The sequence below is a fragment of the Dasypus novemcinctus genome, chromosome 13 (genome assembly GCF_030445035.2).
Source record: "Dasypus novemcinctus isolate mDasNov1 chromosome 13, mDasNov1.1.hap2, whole genome shotgun sequence".
NCBI classification, from domain to species: domain Eukaryota; kingdom Metazoa; phylum Chordata; class Mammalia; order Cingulata; family Dasypodidae; genus Dasypus; species Dasypus novemcinctus.
The window spans coordinates 1,111,483-1,128,322 of NC_080685.1; the positions used below are offsets into that span (position 1 = coordinate 1,111,483).

Below are 16,840 nucleotides of genomic sequence, written 5' to 3' on the forward strand. Positions count from 1 at the left end.
CCGCTGCCTGCCCTGCTGCCCCGCGCCCCAGCTCTCGTCACGAGGGTCTCCCCGGGGCTGTGGGGGTGGGGAGCCCCCGTGGCCCACTCCTCGGGTCTGCCGTGGGGAGGGTTGGGTCGGGTCGGGGCACGTCCGGGCAGGGGCTGAGTCAGGATGCGCCCCTCCGCAGCAGCGGGCAGGGCTGGGGAGGGGTCTGCAGACCCCGGCCCAGGCTCGCCCCCGCCCTGCCGCTCACTGGCCCTTGGTCCCGGGCATCCGCGTCCTCGTCTCCAGGGACCTGGAGGGACACGGGCCGAGGCCGCCCGCCGTGGCTCTCACTGCCTCCAGGGCCGCGTGGTTTGGTGAGCGCGGGGCCTGCGCACTGCACCTGGACCACGGGTGGGCCTGGTGCCCCTGGGTGCAGCGGGGGCTCCCGGGGGGCTCGGCAGGAGGGCAAAGCGCTCATGGGCAGGCCGCCTCCCCGGGCTCCAAGGAGCGTGTTTCATGGAGGGAACAGAGGCGAGTCCAGAGCCCAGGAGCAGACGGGAAGTGGGCAGGGAGGACGTCCTCGGGGCGGCGAGAAGAGGCGTGGACGGCGGTGGCCGAGGGGCTGCTGGTAAACTGAGGCACTCACCGGGCAGAGGCGTTCAGGGGGCCCCGTGCACGCGCGCGCTGGAGAGCACAGCTGCCGCGGTGGAATCCCGGCAGGGTCCGGGGCTCCCTGGGGCCGGGGGCCTCCATGGGGGGCTGGCGTCCTGTGCTTCTTCCCCTCCAGCACACCTTCACGCTAACTCCGTGTGAACAGCGTTTGTCTCCATCCTGTGCAACCAGAAAATGTCAAAACACAGACCTGCCTTGTAGGATTGTGACAAGAATCAACCCAAACCGTCCAGAGAAACTGGCCTCAGAGAGGTCCACATGCGCGGCAGGTCGTCAGTAAAGCCAGGCCAGTGTCGCCCTGACCGCAGGCCCAAGGACCCGGCAGGCCCTGCAGATGCTGGGCGTCAACTGCCCCGCGCAGAGTCGTCTCCACCAACGAGGCAGGACACCCCACTGAACTCACAGCCAACGTGGGACTCTTTCCTGAGCAAGAGGCACCCGAGCTAGTGCCCAGCGTGAGAGCTGGTCTGAGGTGTTGCATGGAGGCTGAAACGTTGGATTTCCCAACCGTTTTGTACAAGGACACCTGGAGAGAATATCTGAGACGAATCAGGGCTACACTGGCAATCCCAGAACACACAGACTAAAGTCGTTGAGGCTGACCTGCGACCTCGGCCTCACTGGGGAAGGGGGATTCGAAGGAAGACAAGTGTCCAGCACCAGCCATGCCAGCACTGCGTGGGCAGCTTGCCTAGTAACTGCACCTGATCTCTCAAAGCACTGGTCAGCCCGAGGGGCACTGACGCCAAGAGCTGAACTCTGCTGGCTTTTATAAAGGGTATTTATTTGGGGTAGAAGCTTACAGATACTGGACCATAAAGAGTCCAACTCAAGGTACCATAAGGGGTACTTGCTCACCCAGAGTCATCTACCTGTTGGAGCAAGATGGCGGCGACGTCTGCTGGGGTCCAGCCTCCCTCTTCCTCGTCAGGCTCTGGGCCCAGCTTCTCCTGATCTCAGCTGCAGGCTGGCATAGGGCTTGTCTCTCCCCGGGGCTCGTTTCTTTCTGGGCTCAGCTGCTCTAGGCTCTCCACAAGGCCAGCTGTAGACCGTCAGGCTCATCTCTCTTCTCCGGGGCCTCCGCCGTGACTAAGGAGCTGTGTCTCTCCCTCTGTGCCCTTCTCCTGCGTGAGCGTCTGTTTTATCAGCCCACCAGGACGCCCAGGCGCTCTAAGGATGTGGTTGAATCAAAGCCCTGATCTTAACATGAATTAATCAGACATCTCAGCTGAATCTAATACACCAAAGGGTATCATGCGCAGAGGAACAGACCAGTTTGCAAGCATAATTCATAAATAACATCAAACTGCCACCGTCCCCAAAACCACTGGACCGAGTTGTTCTGCTCAGCCCAGCTTACGGAGCAGAAAACAGGCTCAGGGAGGCTAAGGGCGTGGCCGAGGGCAGGCGGCTGGGGTGGAGCGGGACGCCAACCCAGGCAAGCTGACGCCGAAGCGCCCGCGTCCTGCTCCCCGCGCAGGTGCTCCCGCTGCCCCGGGAACCCCGGTGTTGCACAGCAGGCGGGCAGAGCTGGCGCCCGCCGCGCAGGCGGCCTGACCCTGGAGGTGCAAAGTGGAGGAAGACGGAGCTGGTTCGCGGAGGGGTGGCGAGAGGAAGGGAGGAGGGTGTCGAGCTGAAAGTGCTCTCTGCTGCGTCATTAGAGGAAAGGAAAAGAGAGCGCTGCTCGTTTCACAAAAGCAGCACAGGAAGAGAACAGTTGTAACAACACTGTAACTTCAGCACTGAGCAGAGGCGCTTGTGGCCATACCTGAGAAATGTCTTTGTGAAAGAAAAAAGCCGGCTGGCAGCTTTCTGGTTTTCTTCCTTTCTTCTTAAAGAAACCGTCAGTGAGTCCGGGGACCCATTCTTGAGGTCACACGTGGTGCCACACTACGCTTGTCTGCTCAGCCCTGTTTCCCCGGCATCTGGTGCGGTCTGGGTGCATGGACACATGTACGTGCTGGGTGGACAGACGTGCCCCCCGCTTTCTCACGGTGGGCAGTGGCGGCGAGGCCACCAGTGGGCAAAGCCAGTGTCCCCGGCCTGGTGGCTGCTCTGCCCTCGTGACGGTTTCCTGGCCTCTAGCGTCTCCTGAGAGTCCACACGGGTCGAGACCCCAGTCCATCATCTCCAGGCCGCCAGCGGCCTCTTCCTTCACTGCCCCCCGTCCAGGGAGGCCGAAGCTTCGTGGGCAGCTCCTACGGGTTTAGAGAGCGAGCCGCTCTTCCTTGCCCTCTCTGGTCCGCAGGTGGCCACAAACTCTTCAAATTCACCCCGAGTTCCCAGCGCTCAGCGGTAACTTAACGAGACTTGACCACAAGCATTGGGGGGGATGGTGTGTGGTGTTGAGACAAGAAAACGTAAACTCAGAGGAGCGCGCAGCTGGCAGGGAGGCGTGGCTGCCCGCAGAGCCCTTGCCCGCTGACCTGGTGTAAACCAACAGCGCCCCCCGGGCCCCCAGGGCGTGGGCCTGGAGGATGAGTGGTCAGAGCCCGGCCGGCACGCGTGGGTCCCCCAGGGGCCCCTCCGTAACCACAGCGCAGCCCCTGCCCTCTTTCCACTCGGGCCGTCGGACGCCTCCCCTCCCTAAGGTCCAGCCCCAAGGCGGGAGGTCCAGGGCGGGAGGCTGCCTCCCTGCCCGGGGAAGACCCCTCCCCACGCCGCACCGCCGGCTCGGGGCCGGCCTCTTCCCAGGACGAGGTGACAGGTTGAGTCACGTCCCCAGAAGCTCCGGTCCTCACCCTGGTCTGGCCTTGCTGGGAAACGGGACCACGGACTCCGCTAAGGTGAGGCCAGGGTGGTGAGGCGGGCTCGGAACCGGCGCGTCTGGGGTCCTTAGGAGAGGACAGTGGGTGGGAGATGCGGGAGCGCCGTGGGGAAGGGGCAGCAAGCACGGAGGCCTGTGGGCAGCCCCCAGCACCCAGGCCTGCAGTAGGGTCTTCCCTGGAGGTGTCGGGGGCCCGCCTGCCTCCATCTGGACTTCCAGCCGCCAGAGCCGGGAGACTCCGAACGTCTGGTGTCTTAAGTCACACGGTTCATGGTACTTGAGGACGCCCCGGCAAACTAAGGCAATTGTCACGGGGTTTCCAGTCCTGCCAAGGGGAGCCTCTTCCCAGCCCACGAGGCACAGCTTGTCCTTGGTACAAGGGGACAATCAGGGGGAAACCTCTCTCCTGGCGAAACACGTCGGCTCTGGGGTTTCTAGTCCTCAGGTTGGTAGAGTGACCCGCTCCAGAACTCTATCCCCGCAAAGAAGCTTTAATCAACGAACAAGAGATGGCAGAACCTTCCTTCTCAAAGCTCCAGAAAACAGCTAACGGGTATCAGTAGTGAGACAAAGGCCAAATCAAGAAAAGGCAACGTAGAAGCAGCAGGGAATTCTCCTGAGGCACCCTGACGAGCCCCTCACCTGTCCCTCCACCCACTCGGCATAGGCTGTGCTGGCCGGTCCTGCTTCCAGAGGCAGCAGAGAAAGCCTCATGCACGTACTGAGAGCACTGTTTCCTAAGGACAAAGGGAAACCCAGATCTGTGTAATCAGGGGATTTCCTAGGGCTGCATGGGCATGCCCAGGACAAGACATGCAGGAAAGACCAGAGAGGACCCCACACGTGGCCTTGGGCTCTTCTCTAGACTTATTTTTAGGGGAGCTAAGCTCTGAAGGGCACACACACAGGCCACTCTGCAAAGACGGAGAGGGGTGGTTTTCTTTTTCTATCTTTTTGTTCATTAGGTCCTGGCACTCAAGGAAATCTCCATCATAACACTAGTTGGATACAAGCTTAAGGAACAGATATCTCAGTATCTAAATTTCAGAGATAACACATTAAAATAGCAAAAGGTCCAGGTTGTAAAAAAAGATCAGAAAACAAAACATACAAAGAAACAGGAAAAGATGGCTCATATATAGAGGAGTGGGATAAAGAATTAGGAACTGGAGAGCAAGTGTAGCTCAGTGGCTGAGCACCTCCTTCCCACGTACGAGGTCCAGAGTTCAATCCCCAGTGCCTACTTAAAAAAAAAAAGAAAGAAAAAGGAAGAATTAGGAACCATCAAGGAGGAATACCAGACTTTTTAAAAAATGGGCCTAAATATGCTCAGAGATCTAAAGGGACACATGGTAAAAGAACTGAAGGAAATCAGGAAAAAGGAGCACAAGGAGAATGTCAATAAAGAGATAGAAATCATGAAGAGAAACCAAACAGAACTGAAGTTTATAGGAAAAGAAAATTTTCTATAGAAGTATTCAAAAGCAGATTGGAACTAGCAGAGGAAATAATCAGAGAACTTGAAGATTAAACAATTAAAAGTATCCAGTCTGAGAAACAGAAAGAAAAAAAGAATGACGTGAACAGATCTACAGCAAGACGTATGATAATGAAACTGTTAAATGCAAAGATAAAGAGATGATTCTAAAAACTGCAAGAAAGAAGAAATGTGTCTTGTACAAGGGAGCCTCAAGGAAACTAAGTACCAATTTCTCATCAGAAACCATGGAGCCAAGAAGGCAGTGGGATGACATATTCAAAATGCTGAGAGCCAAAATTTGCCAACCAAGAATTCTGTGTCTGGAAAAAGTGTCTTTCAAAAACAAGGGAGGGATTAAGGCATTCCCAGATCAACAAAAGCTGAGGGGGTTTGTTACTACCAGACTGGCCCCATAAGAAATGCTAACGGGAGCGCTTCGGGTTGGAGGGAAGGACACTAGAGAGTAGGTTAAACGTGCATGAAGAAACAAAGATCTCCAGGGAGGGTAACAGTGACAGACAGGTACAAATGCCAGGACTAGGGTATTTCTTGGTTTCTAACCCCACTTTCTAATTCCTACAGGTTCTAAAATGCAAACGCATAAAAAGTAGTGATAAATCTAATGGCTTCTGACTGCTAATGTTTAAATATGTAATGCAACAAGAACTACGTAAAGGTGGAGGCTGGAGGGGCATAGGAATGTAATTTGTACATGCTACTGAGAAGTTGGTATCAAACCAAATAAGACTGCTATAGATTTAGGTTGTTAAATTTAAGCCTCGTGATAACCACAAAGAAAATATTGGGAAAATATGCCAGAAAGAAATGAGAAGGAGTTCTAAAGGATTCCCTACAAAAATGGGCAAAAATCTTAAATAGACATTTCTTAAAGAAGATATACAACAGGCCAATAAGCATATGAAAAGATGCTCAGTATCATTATCCATTAAGGAAATGTAAATCAGACCCACAAGGAGATACCACCTCAGACCCACTAGGGTGTTTATTGTTAAAAAAAAACAGAAATAAAGTAAAATTAAATTAAATTAAAAAAACAGGAAGTACACAAGTGCTGGTGAGAATGAAGAGAAATGGGAACTCCAGCATGTTGTTGGTGGGAATGTACAATGGCGCACCTGCTGTGGAGAACAATTCGGCAGTTCCTCAAAAAGTTAAACATAGAAAAAGCAGGTGACTTGTCAAGCCCACTCCCAGGTCTGTACTCAAAAGAACTGAGCGCAGGGACTCGCGCAGACGCTTGCACACCGGTGTTGACGGCGCCATTACTCACAATGGCCAAAAGGGAGAAGCAACCCAAGTGTCTCCATGCAGGCGAAGGAAGAGAATGTGGTCTAGACTTACGATGGAATATTTTCCAGCCCAAAAAAGAAGCCCTGTTACGTGATATTCACTGAGGAACCTTGATGGCATCGCGCTCATTGAAATAAGTCGAACACAAAGGGACAGATTTTGTGTGATTCCACTTACATGAAATAGCTGGAATACGAAACGCTGAGCCCAGGGCTGGGGGAAGGGGGAGAGGGGAAGTTCATGCTCATTGGATGCGGTTTCTGTTTGGGTGGTGGGAAAGTCCATGTTGTAAATGTTTCCACAGTTACAAAGGGAGTAAGAGAGAATTAAAGGGACATTAACAACTCATGGCAATACATGATTCCCAACTGGATCTAATAATGGAGGAAAAAATGCCCAAAGGACATTTTGGGGACACATGACAGAACTGGAGCACAGACTGGAAGCTTTCTGTCGATGTAACATTTGTTGAACTTGATAAACTTAATCCGTGGGCGGCCGAGAGCACGTTTGGGCGCTTGCGGGCTAAGGGAGGTAGAAGCACTGCCCACGCGCCTCTGGGCCAGTGCAGGGGGCTTCGGGGGCTCAGAGCAGATGGTGGACTTGAGCCAAGGCAAAGAGAGCAGCCAGTAGTGCCCTCTCTGTACCCCTGGGGGGTCTCAGGAGGGGCCTACCTGCCAGAAGGGATTTTCAGTAGGGACATTACGGTTCCAGTTGGAAAGGGGGGCCGATGGGAGAGCTGGGGGCACAGGCGATGCGCGCGCCGGGCTCTGAAGCTGAACCAGACTGCGCGGCCTGAGCCTTCCCAGTCCCTCCGGGCTCAAGGAGAGGACGGTGCCTGCTCCCCAAGGGAAGTGCTCAGCCCAGCAGGAGCGAGCGGGCGATGCTGTGCCGCCTCCCTTTTCACCCCAAGGTCGGGGCAGCCCGGGCAGGGGGCACGAGGGCAGCTGCACTTGGACTTGCCCGGGGGTCGGCGCTGTCTCCTGGTGGCGGAGGAGGGCTGGGCGAGGCCTCTGGCAGCCTGAGCACCTGTCCCCTTCCCAGCAGCCTCTGCGGCGGGCGCGCCCATGGAGCGCAGCTGGGCTCCGGTGAGGAGATGGCTGCAGGGGCCCCCCACTGCGTGCTGCAGCGGCTCTCCCTGCCTCGTCCCTCTGCGGTTGGTAGCAGAAGGGACTTGGCTCTGAGCTGCCTCATAAATATGCGCGGAGGCGGCCGGCGAGGAAGGAGTGAGTGTTGTGCCTTCGAAACACCCCGGAGGGAAGTGGACTTGGCTCAACAGATAGGGCATCCGTCTACCACATGGGAGGTCCAGGGTTCAAACCCCGGGCCTCCTTGACCCGTGTGGAGCTGGCCCATGCGCAGTGCTGATGCGCGCAAGGAGTGCCCTGCCTCGCAGGGGTGTCCCCGCGTAGGGGAGCCCCACGCGCAAGGAGTGCACCCATAAGGAGAGCCGCCCAGCGTAAAAGAAAGTGCAGCCTGCCCAGGAATGGCGCCGCACACATGGAGAAATCACACAAGATGACGCAACAAAAACAGATTCCAGGTGCTACTGACAAGAATACAAGCAGACACAGAAGAACACACAGCAAATGGACACAGAGCAGACAATGGGGGAGGGAGGGGAGAAATAAATATAAATCTTTAAAAAAAACAAAAAAACAAAAAAGAGGACCTTCAGGAAACCTGGCCTCCCGGCTCCCTTGGCAGTCAGAGGCGCATGGCCCGAATGGCCAGAGCACAGACAGCGGCTCTGGATGGGAGAGGCTGTCCCCACGGTCCCGGCCACCACACGCCTCTCACCCCAGCGTCCACCGCCCGCTCCAGTGCCCCCAGCTGTGGAGGCCCCAGGGACAGGTGGCCAAGGACCTGCCTCGCCACCCAGACCCCTGCTTCCAGCACAGCCCGCCGCGCCTTGCGTCATGGGCGCGCACTGCTGCGCCAGCACGGGGACAGAGAACGCCATCCTCAGGTCAGTAACTGGACCCCTGGGGGCTGACCGTGTGCTGGAGGGGACGAGGCCGTCCAGAAGAGGGTGCAGGCGTGCCGGAAAGGGACCCCCGCACCAGAGAGGAGGCGCAATGGGGGAGACCAAGAGCTGAGGCCGGGAAGGCCTCGGGGCAGCAGAGCTCGGCCTTGGGGTGGCGGGGGCTCCGTGGGCACCACTCCCCACTGCTGTCTTGAAATCCCAGCTGGGCCCTCCCTGTCCACCTGCCCTGGCACCGGCACATGGCTTGGGGGCCAGCCCCTCCCCCGGGCCCCCCGTGAATCTGGGGTTCTCACCGACCCCTCAGGGGGAGCCCGCGGCTCAGCTCCCCAGGCCCGGGGGCAGCTTCCGGCTCGGGGGCCACCGAGGCCAGCACTGGCCCCCGCTGGCCCTGGAGGAGGCTTGGCGGGTCACCTGCCACGGTGGCTGGTCCAGCCCAGGACAGCCCGGGGCAGCCGCCGGGCTCCCAGGCCCCCCTGCTCCAGCTCCACCGCGAAGCGTCCGGTCAGCCAGGCCAGGCCTTGGCCACACCCCCGAGCCACTGCTGGGGGCTTCTGGGAAGATGGACTTGACGGCAAAATCTTGCTTCCTTCTGGTTTTTGTACGTTTCCCTCTAAAGGGAAAAAGAACAAGCTGGAGTGGCTCGTCTCGTTATTCTTTTCTTGCTTTTATTTTCCACCCCAGAACTATTTGTCATCAGGAAACAGTTGACTTGACACCTCTCACCGCACGCCCCGTCCAGGGAAGGAGGCCGCATGGGGCCAGCGGTGGCCTCTGGCTGCCCTGCTGGGAGCGGCGGGGGGCGGCTGAGGGGGCAACCCGCCAGGCCCTGCCCGGGAGAGCCGAGCATGGGGTCTCGTCAGCCAGGACGCGGCCCCCGGCCCCCGCTCCCTCGCCATGGGGGTGAGGCCGTCCAGCCGGGTGAAAACACAGGGTCCTGCCAGCGTGGGCGCAGATGCCGGCCGTGGCATGGGTGGGAGTCGCTTGAGGGGAGCTGGCATGGAAGGCCTTCAGCTGGCGCTCCCACCGCACTCTCCCGGAACGAGGGCGGCGGCCCGGGCTGACAAGGGGGCTCTCAGGCCCCCTCCCAGTGGCTCCCACAAGAGGGAGGAACGCAGAGGCTGCACGGGGAGGGCGTGCTCAGAGCCACCATCGCGGGTGGACAGGGCGCGCACGAGGGTCGACGCGGCCCGTGGGCCCCGTCCGTGGTCGGCTGCGTCCGGCGGTCGGGTCGTAGCCCGGTCATCTGAAGACGCTGCGGCGTGGCCCTAACCAACAGGCTCCGGGCAGAGGGCCGACCTTGGTGTGGCCTCGTCCACCGTCTGAGGGTCTTCAGGCAAGCCCGCACCTGCAGCATGAACCCGCCCGGCCTCCAGTGGGGGCCTGCGGCCCCCAGACGCACTACCACGTCCCCCTGCCCGGGCCGTCGGCAGCCGGCTGCCCCAGACGTCAGGCTCGCCGGCCCCCGGTCCCTTGAGCCGGTTTCTGAAAACACCCGTGTGGACGTAAAACCTCCCGCCTTCTCCTGGAGACCCTGGCGGGCCGCAGCAGGTCTCCACGCTCGGCTCCAGGATGGTGCTGGGCTCAGGACTGGACACGAGTCCTCGCCTGAGCTTGGGTGACCTCGGCCACGTGTTCTGAGCCACATTTTCTGCCACCAGGCTGAGGCCACGTCAGGCCTGGTGGCCGGAGGTCTCACGTCCTTACACCGCCCCCTGGTCAGAAGGTGCGGTGACCAGGCACTGCTTGTGGTCAGCTCCAGTTTCTAGCAGGATCTCTCAGGCAGCAGGGAGGAGCCGGAGGTGGACTTAGCTCCAGCGAGGAGCCCGTGGGAGTGACCAGGGCGGTGCAGGGTGAGGGCTGGGGTGCTGGACGCTTGGTAAGTCCACCGAGGCCGGGGACCACTCAGGAGGCACCCGGGGGCAGCGGCAGAGCAAGGACGGAAAGGGCGCCTGAGCTCCTCTCTCCTCGGCGTCCGCACGTGCAGGGCGCTTGCACCCGCCCCGCCCCCAGCCCCCCGCTCCTCCCAGGGGTGCAGGGCTCAGGGCTGAGCCTGCCTCAAGCTCTGCAGGAGCCGCTGAAGGGGGGCGGGCCCCGCTGGGGCGGGGGGCCTCCTCGCGTCATCTCTGCCCATGGTGACCACGTACCGCCCGCCTGGGGCCCCTTCGCCCATCAGTGTCTGGTCCAGCTCTTGGACAGATACACAAGCCGGCCATCTGTTGGAGGCCAGATTGACTACTCACGGACCCTCGGCCGCAGTCCAAGCCGGGCGCCGGTAAACTGGGCCCAGCCGTGCCCGAGGCGCTCCGGGGGCCGCGGCCAGTGCGGCTTCTCAGCCGGAGTCCAGCTCCCAGGCCAGAGGAGCGGCCTTCAGAGAGGGGGCGCGCAGGGCCAGCGCAGAGGACGCGGCGTTTGCGAGCGTCGGCCCAGGAAGCGTCGTGCGTCCGCGAGGAGGCGTGCCCGGCCTGTGTCCCGGGGACTGACCCTCAGCCCAGCGCGCTTCCTCTCTGGGGAGAAGTGGGGGGAGGGCGTCTTTTGGGGGGGAAGAAGAGCCCTGCCCTGAGGTTCGCGGAGCGGAGAAGGGAGAGGAGAGCCAAGGGAGAGGAGAGCTGCTCGCGGCCCTGTGGGCGCAGGGGGTCCAGGAGGGGCCGAGGGACCGCTGTGGCCCGGGCTCTGGAAGCGGGCACGCTTCGCTCTCCCAGAGGACGCTGGCTGTGGCCGCAGGAGAGGCCAGCAGGCGCGGTCAGCAGGAGCGGCGACATCGGGGTGGACCCCGTGCCGGCCGCCACCAGCCGAGCCCCCCTCGAGCTGCCCGGGCTCCGCCTGAGTCCTGTCGGCTGGCCGCTTCGGGGAAGGGGGAGTCGAATGACCTGCCCCTAAAGAGGGCCCTGGTCACGCCGACATCGCTGGGCCGTGGGGTGAGCAGGGGGCTGGGGGGGTGTGCTGGGAACCGGCCCCCGTCACCAGGACAGACATCCTAAATGGGCCTTTCTGTACTCTCTCTGCTTGATGAAACAAAAAGTAACATAAAGAATGCTCAGGTTTCTTCGACACACGTTTGTCTCTTTCCACGAGGCTGTGACGAACGGGGCGTGCGGCACCCCTGGCCTCTCCCCCGCAGGGCCGGCCCCCGCTGCTGACCCTCTCTCTGTGCCTCCGTCCCTGGGACCGCGGTGGGCCCACCCGAGCGGCACCGGCCTTGGCACGGCCCGCCCCGCGCCAGGCTGCGGCACTCTGGGCCGGGCGGGCCGGGCCTGTGCGGGTCCCGCAGCCTTTCCGTGGGCGTGGGCGCCGGTGGTCCTGGTGCCCGAGGACCTGGGCTGAACCAGCACGCACGCCCACCGAGGCGGGCAGGCGGCGGGCGCGGAGGCGCTGAGGACGCGGACCCGGGGCGGCACGGGGACGGGGGCGTGCAGCGCGGGCTGCGGAGTGGAGGGAGCGGGCGGGTCTCCTCAGCTGGGACCCTCCTTCCCAGCCCGGGCCTAGAGCCGCTGGCCGGCGTTAGGAGTCAGGCCGCCTCAGGCTCCCCAAGCTCCCTCCTCCTTGCTGGCTCTGTGCCCCTGCTGGGAACCGGCCCTCACTGGCCCCCGAAGGAGGCAGCACCTCTGCCCCCTGTGAGCCCCAGCCTCCTGCGCCGTGGCCCCCTGCCCCTCCAGAGCCAGGCGCCCAGGGTTGCCCCTTTGCATGGCCTCCCCACTGCTCTGAGCCTCTGCAGCCCCTCTGCCCACCCCACGGTGCTGGAAGCTTCTGTGGGGGGGTGCCCCGTGTAGACTCATTCCATCACTTTCCAGGATCCCCCTTGACAAGGCAGGGCGTCGAGACGCAGGCCTCTTCCTGTGTCCCCATCTCTTGTCTCTCTGTTTCTCTCCATCTCTGTCACTCTCTCCCTCTCTCTCTCTCTGTCTCTCGCCATCCCTCTGTCTCTACTTTCCTCGCCCTCCCCATCCCCTCCAGCCCCCTCCAGTCCCCCCAGCCCCTCCAGCCCCCTCCAGCCCCCTCCAGCCCCTCCAGCGCCCGGGTCCCTCCACTGCAGCTTGACTGCCCCCCTGCTCCTCGAGCCTTGACCCCGCCTGGCTCTCCCATCTCCCCCGCCTCAGGCCCTCAGGGACTCTCGGAGCCCGGCGGTCCGTTCAGCTCTCAGCTGAGCTCCAGCGCAGCCTGCGGTGGCTTGGTGATCACCGCAGGGTCAGGGTGTCCGGCCAGGGCAGGGCCTAGAGCCGAGCAGAACTCACCGGCCCCCCCTGGCCACGCGGGGCGGACAGACGCCTGTGTGCTTGGCGGGAGCAAGGGGGACGGAGCAGGCAGGACGCACGGGCCCAGGGCTGCTGGCCGGGTTCTCCCGAGCTGACCGGGCAGGTGCCGAGGCACCACCGCGTCCGCTGTGCCCTGGTCGGTTTCAGCACCCTTGGCCCTTGCTGCTCCAGTTCACATCCCCAGGGCTGGCTGTCCAGGGCTCCCGCTCACACCATCGGAACCCACGCAGCCACTGGACCCGATGTCCAGCCCCCCGGAGATGGCCTGAGCCCACAGGCCATGGACACGGCATTGAGGGCTCGCCGAGGAGCCCGGGGAGGCCTCGAGCCTTGGCATGGGGCCCCGGGAGCCCTTAAGACAAAGCCCTGCAAAGTGGAGGGCAGACGGAGAGGACAGGCACCAGTGCCCGCCGGCTGCCCGCAGCGCAGGTCCAGCTCGAGCCGAGGCGGGCAGTGCCTGCCAGCAGGTCCACAGCCAGTGCGGAGGGGCCCGCCCTCCCCGCCTTCTCAGCCACAGCTCTGCCCCAGCCGTTCCAGGGGCGTCCACTCAGCCGGCGTGGCCGGGGACAGCTGTGCCTGGACAGGGCTGTGGCTCCTGCCATGTCCGCTTCCCCGTCATCGATGCACTGACCTGAGGCTGGGACTTAACCTCCCTCCCTGGACCTCTCGGTTTGGGGCTGCACGACACCAGTTTGCGTGGATTTACTGTGATTTATATAATCTATAGAACCACCTCCCGGCTGCTGGCCCAAAAACACTGTGGCACACGGGGCCTTTTCCTTCAGATAGAATCCCCAAGTGCAGAAATGGGGTCAAAGAGTGGTGGAATTTTTATGACTCTTGCTAAGTTACTTTCAAAAACGTGTGGGCTGCTTTCCACTGTCACCATCCTTGTATGGGAGCGCCACTTTTGCAGGGCTCCCCAGGTGTTAATTTAGTATTTAAAGAAAGACTAGCCAGGGAGAGGATGCGGCTCAGAGGATGAGCACCTGCTTCCCGTGTACGAGGCCCTGGGTTCAATCCCCGGTACCTCCTTAAACTACCTTATGGCTGTTTCAAGATGTATTTCTTGAATTACTAGTGACCCTGAATATTTTCCATGTTTGTTGGCTGGTTATATTTCCCCCTTTTTAAAATTGTCTTCTCCCACCCTTTGTCCACCGTCTGCCAGAGGTTGGCTGTGTCCTTGTTCACGCTGTGACAGGAAGACCACGTGTGCGTCACCTACACATGACACAGCAGAGGCGTGTGCTGCTTGCTGCGTGCGTGTCCTAAGCCGGGAGCTGCTGTTGGCCTCACACCTTCGCCTGGGTGTCTACGAGCCCTTCAGGTTGAGCAGAACAAACGCGAGAAGGCTCGCTCACGGGCTGGCAGAGCACCCAGTCCCACGCCTGGTGTTGACTGGGGGAGAACCGCGCCGAGCGGAGGCCGCCGTGGCTGGCAGGGGCGGGACGGCGCCCCTCCTCTCCGTACCAGGGCACGGCGAGGTAAGGCGCAGGCGGGCGCCCTGCTCGGCGGGCGCGGCCGTTAACTCACAACCCCCCTCCCCGACGTGAATGAGCTGGAGCAGAGCCCGCGCTCCCTCAGTCTCCCCGTCTTAGAGAAAGGCACCCACTGGCCCAAGCCCAGCCCGAGTTGGCGCCTCCTTCCCGGAGCCCGCGCCTCCTACGCTCAGCTCGACCCGGGCCGGCCGAGGCCCCCCGCGGGCCCGGTGCCTTCCGCTCAGCGCCGGCCGAGGGGGAGCCTCTGGCCAGTTCCCTCGTTCTCCGTGGCTGCGGGCTCTGCGGAGCGGGCGCCCAGTCCCCGGGCCGGGCGCCCTGCCGGCCCCCCCGCACCCACGGCAGCGTCCTGGCCTGCGGGGGAGGCACAGGAAGCACCCGCTGGGTGGACCTGCCCGCTGGCCCCGGCTCAGCGGTCCGAAGGCCTGGAGCCTGGCTTTGGAGAGCGTTCAAGGAGCAGCGTCGGCTCCGCCACTGGCCGGGTGGTCTCGACGTCTTTAACAGCGAGGACAGGAGTTCCCCCTGCTCGACGCTGGGAGACCCAGGAGGCCACGTGCACCTGCCACATACCTCAAGAGAGCCTGGGCTCGAGCGGCGCCCGAAACAGGCCAGGGCGGATTTTCTTGACGGTTTTTCCCCTGTGGTTTCTGAGCTTAGGAGTCACTCTCTTCTCTTTGCTAGAAACCTTAACTGATACCACATTATACTTTATATTTTCATTTTTATGGTACGCTTTTTACAAATGCTTTTACAACAGTTGCTTTCTCACTAGCGGGGACTTCCTTTAGTCTGGAGGAGGGTGAACGTCTCCACGCGTCGACGCCGCCTGCTGACGTGTCCTTCCCTTTCTAGGCTTTCTTCATCTCACTTCCCAGCTGGGGCGGCGGAGGCTGCTTTTCTGCCCCCTGCCCCTCTTCGGGCTGCCCTGCCTGCTGGACTCCACGCCGCCCCAGCCCGCTGGCGCTCGGACGACGCCACCCTCCACCCAGAGGCGGCATGCGGCACCCGCGGGGGCCGCGGCTTGATCCGCTGCCCTCCCGAGGCTGCGTGCCCTTTTCGCCCTCGGCTTCCTGAGACACCAGCACATCCCCGTGTGAACGTCCCCTTCTACCTGGGCCAATTTAAACAGGTTCCGTCACCTGTGACTGAAGAGCCCAGAGATAAGCCTTACCTTACGACGGCCAGGGGAACTCCCCCGCCGCTGCGCCCGCGTCCCTGCGTCACGGGCATTAAAACGCAGCTGTGACGTGTCAGAGTGTCGCCCAGGGCCAGCCAAGCACACAGCGCCCCGAGGCCCTCCCCTTGGCGCCAGCAGGCCCCGGCGGCCCCCAGCGGGGTGTCCTGGCCTGGGCGCTGCCCGCCGGCTCGACGGCCACTGCACAGGCAGAGGAAGACTGGAGGTGGCAGTGCCAAGGAAATGTGGAGAGTTTGTTATTAGAATTGCCTGGCTCATTCCAAAAAGGGCGTGGGGCCCACAGGTTGGATCATCGTGCCAGGTTCTTTTTAAGCGTGTCCGAGGACTGTGTGTTCAGGTCATCTCTGAGAGCCCCGACATCACCTCTCAGCACCCTGACCCACCCCTCGCTTTGTTTTAAAAACCCAGGTTGCGGCTCAGGTCGCCGCCGTAAATGGTTCCTGTTTTGCTGTTCGCTCGCCTCTTGGCCCGCGTTCTTGAGCCGCCGTGGACAAGGGCAAGTCTGCCTGACTGCGGGGACGGCACGTTTATTTTCCTAGCGAAGCAAGAAAGCCGAGGGAGGGGAGACGGCCCCTGGGAAAGCGGCTGCGGAGGGAAGCGCGGGGCCGGCCCGCCACGGAGGCCGGAGGCCCTCAAGCTGCGCCCCCCGCCCCCCGCCCGCACCTGCGGGATCTCCGGGATCTCCGCTGGCTCGGACTCGGCACAGCCACCTGGGACAGCCTGGGGCCTTTTTCCGACTCGGTCAGGTGCCAGCGGGCGTGACGCTCGCGTCCCAGGGCAGCTGAGCACAAAGCGCCCCACCTCGCATCCTGCAGTGCCTAGAGCCTTCCGGAAGGCGCGCGCCGGCCAGAGCTGGCCTCGGCCGAGGGGACAGCCTTCTGACTGAAGAGGACGCCAAGAACCAGCACGGAGGGCGGGGCCCTGGCTTCCCGCCGTGCGCTACGCCCGCGCTTGCTGCCCGCTCCGGTTGCAGGAGCGCCCGGGCAGTCTCGCCTCTGCCTCTCCTCTCTTGTCCGGCAGGTGACCCAGAGAAACTCACTGCAGGCCACAGAGGATGGTCCACAGCACTGAGTGCGTTTACAGAGTGACCCCGAGCTGGGCAGCAAGGCCTGTCCAGACCCAGGAAGCCCCCCTGTCCCTCGTGCCCCACCTTCAGGTGAACCAGGCAGGGTCGACTGGGTGCTCAGGTGAGCTGACGAGGTCGACTGGATGCTCAGGTGAACGGGCAGGGTCTACTGGATGCTCAGGTGAGCTGACGAGGTCTACTAGATGCTCAGGTGAACGGGCAGGGTCGACTAGATGCTCACGTGAACCAACAAGGTCGACTGGATGCTCGGGGGAACCGGGCAGGGTCATTTTCTTTTGTTACTCACTGTGGCTAATTCAAAAGAAGCCTCTGCGAGCCGCAGACTGCCCGTGTTTGTCAGGAAGTGCTCGTCCCTTCCTTTACCCCCTGGTTATTCAAACATTCAGCGTGCTGATTTACATACACCCCATTAGGAGTCCTCTCTGAGTCAAATGTGTGGCCCAGAAGAGATGTTTTTTTTCCATGGCCTGGAGATTTGGTTGAAAACGATCGGAGCTTCCAGGAAAGAGAGGACAAGGGATGGACTTCTGTCGGTGTCCTCATCTCACCCCACCACACCGCGGGAGGCTGGGGAAGACGGAATTTACAAGAGGCCAAATCACCCATCTCCAAATCCAATCCCCTG

The 16,840-nt window shown here is 61.4% G+C and overlaps 1 long non-coding RNA gene across 1 annotated transcript in view; it reads right to left on the reverse strand.

The window, feature by feature from the left end:
* Positions 1-15,302, reverse strand: part of LOC139436252 (uncharacterized) — a 36,033-nt gene extending 20,731 nt beyond the window's left edge. Inside the window, exon 1 of the long non-coding RNA XR_011645343.1 lies at positions 15,105-15,302. This is a non-coding gene — a long non-coding RNA (uncharacterized lncRNA). The remainder of the gene's footprint in view (positions 1-15,104) is intronic.
* Positions 15,303-16,840: the final 1,538 nt, after the last annotated feature.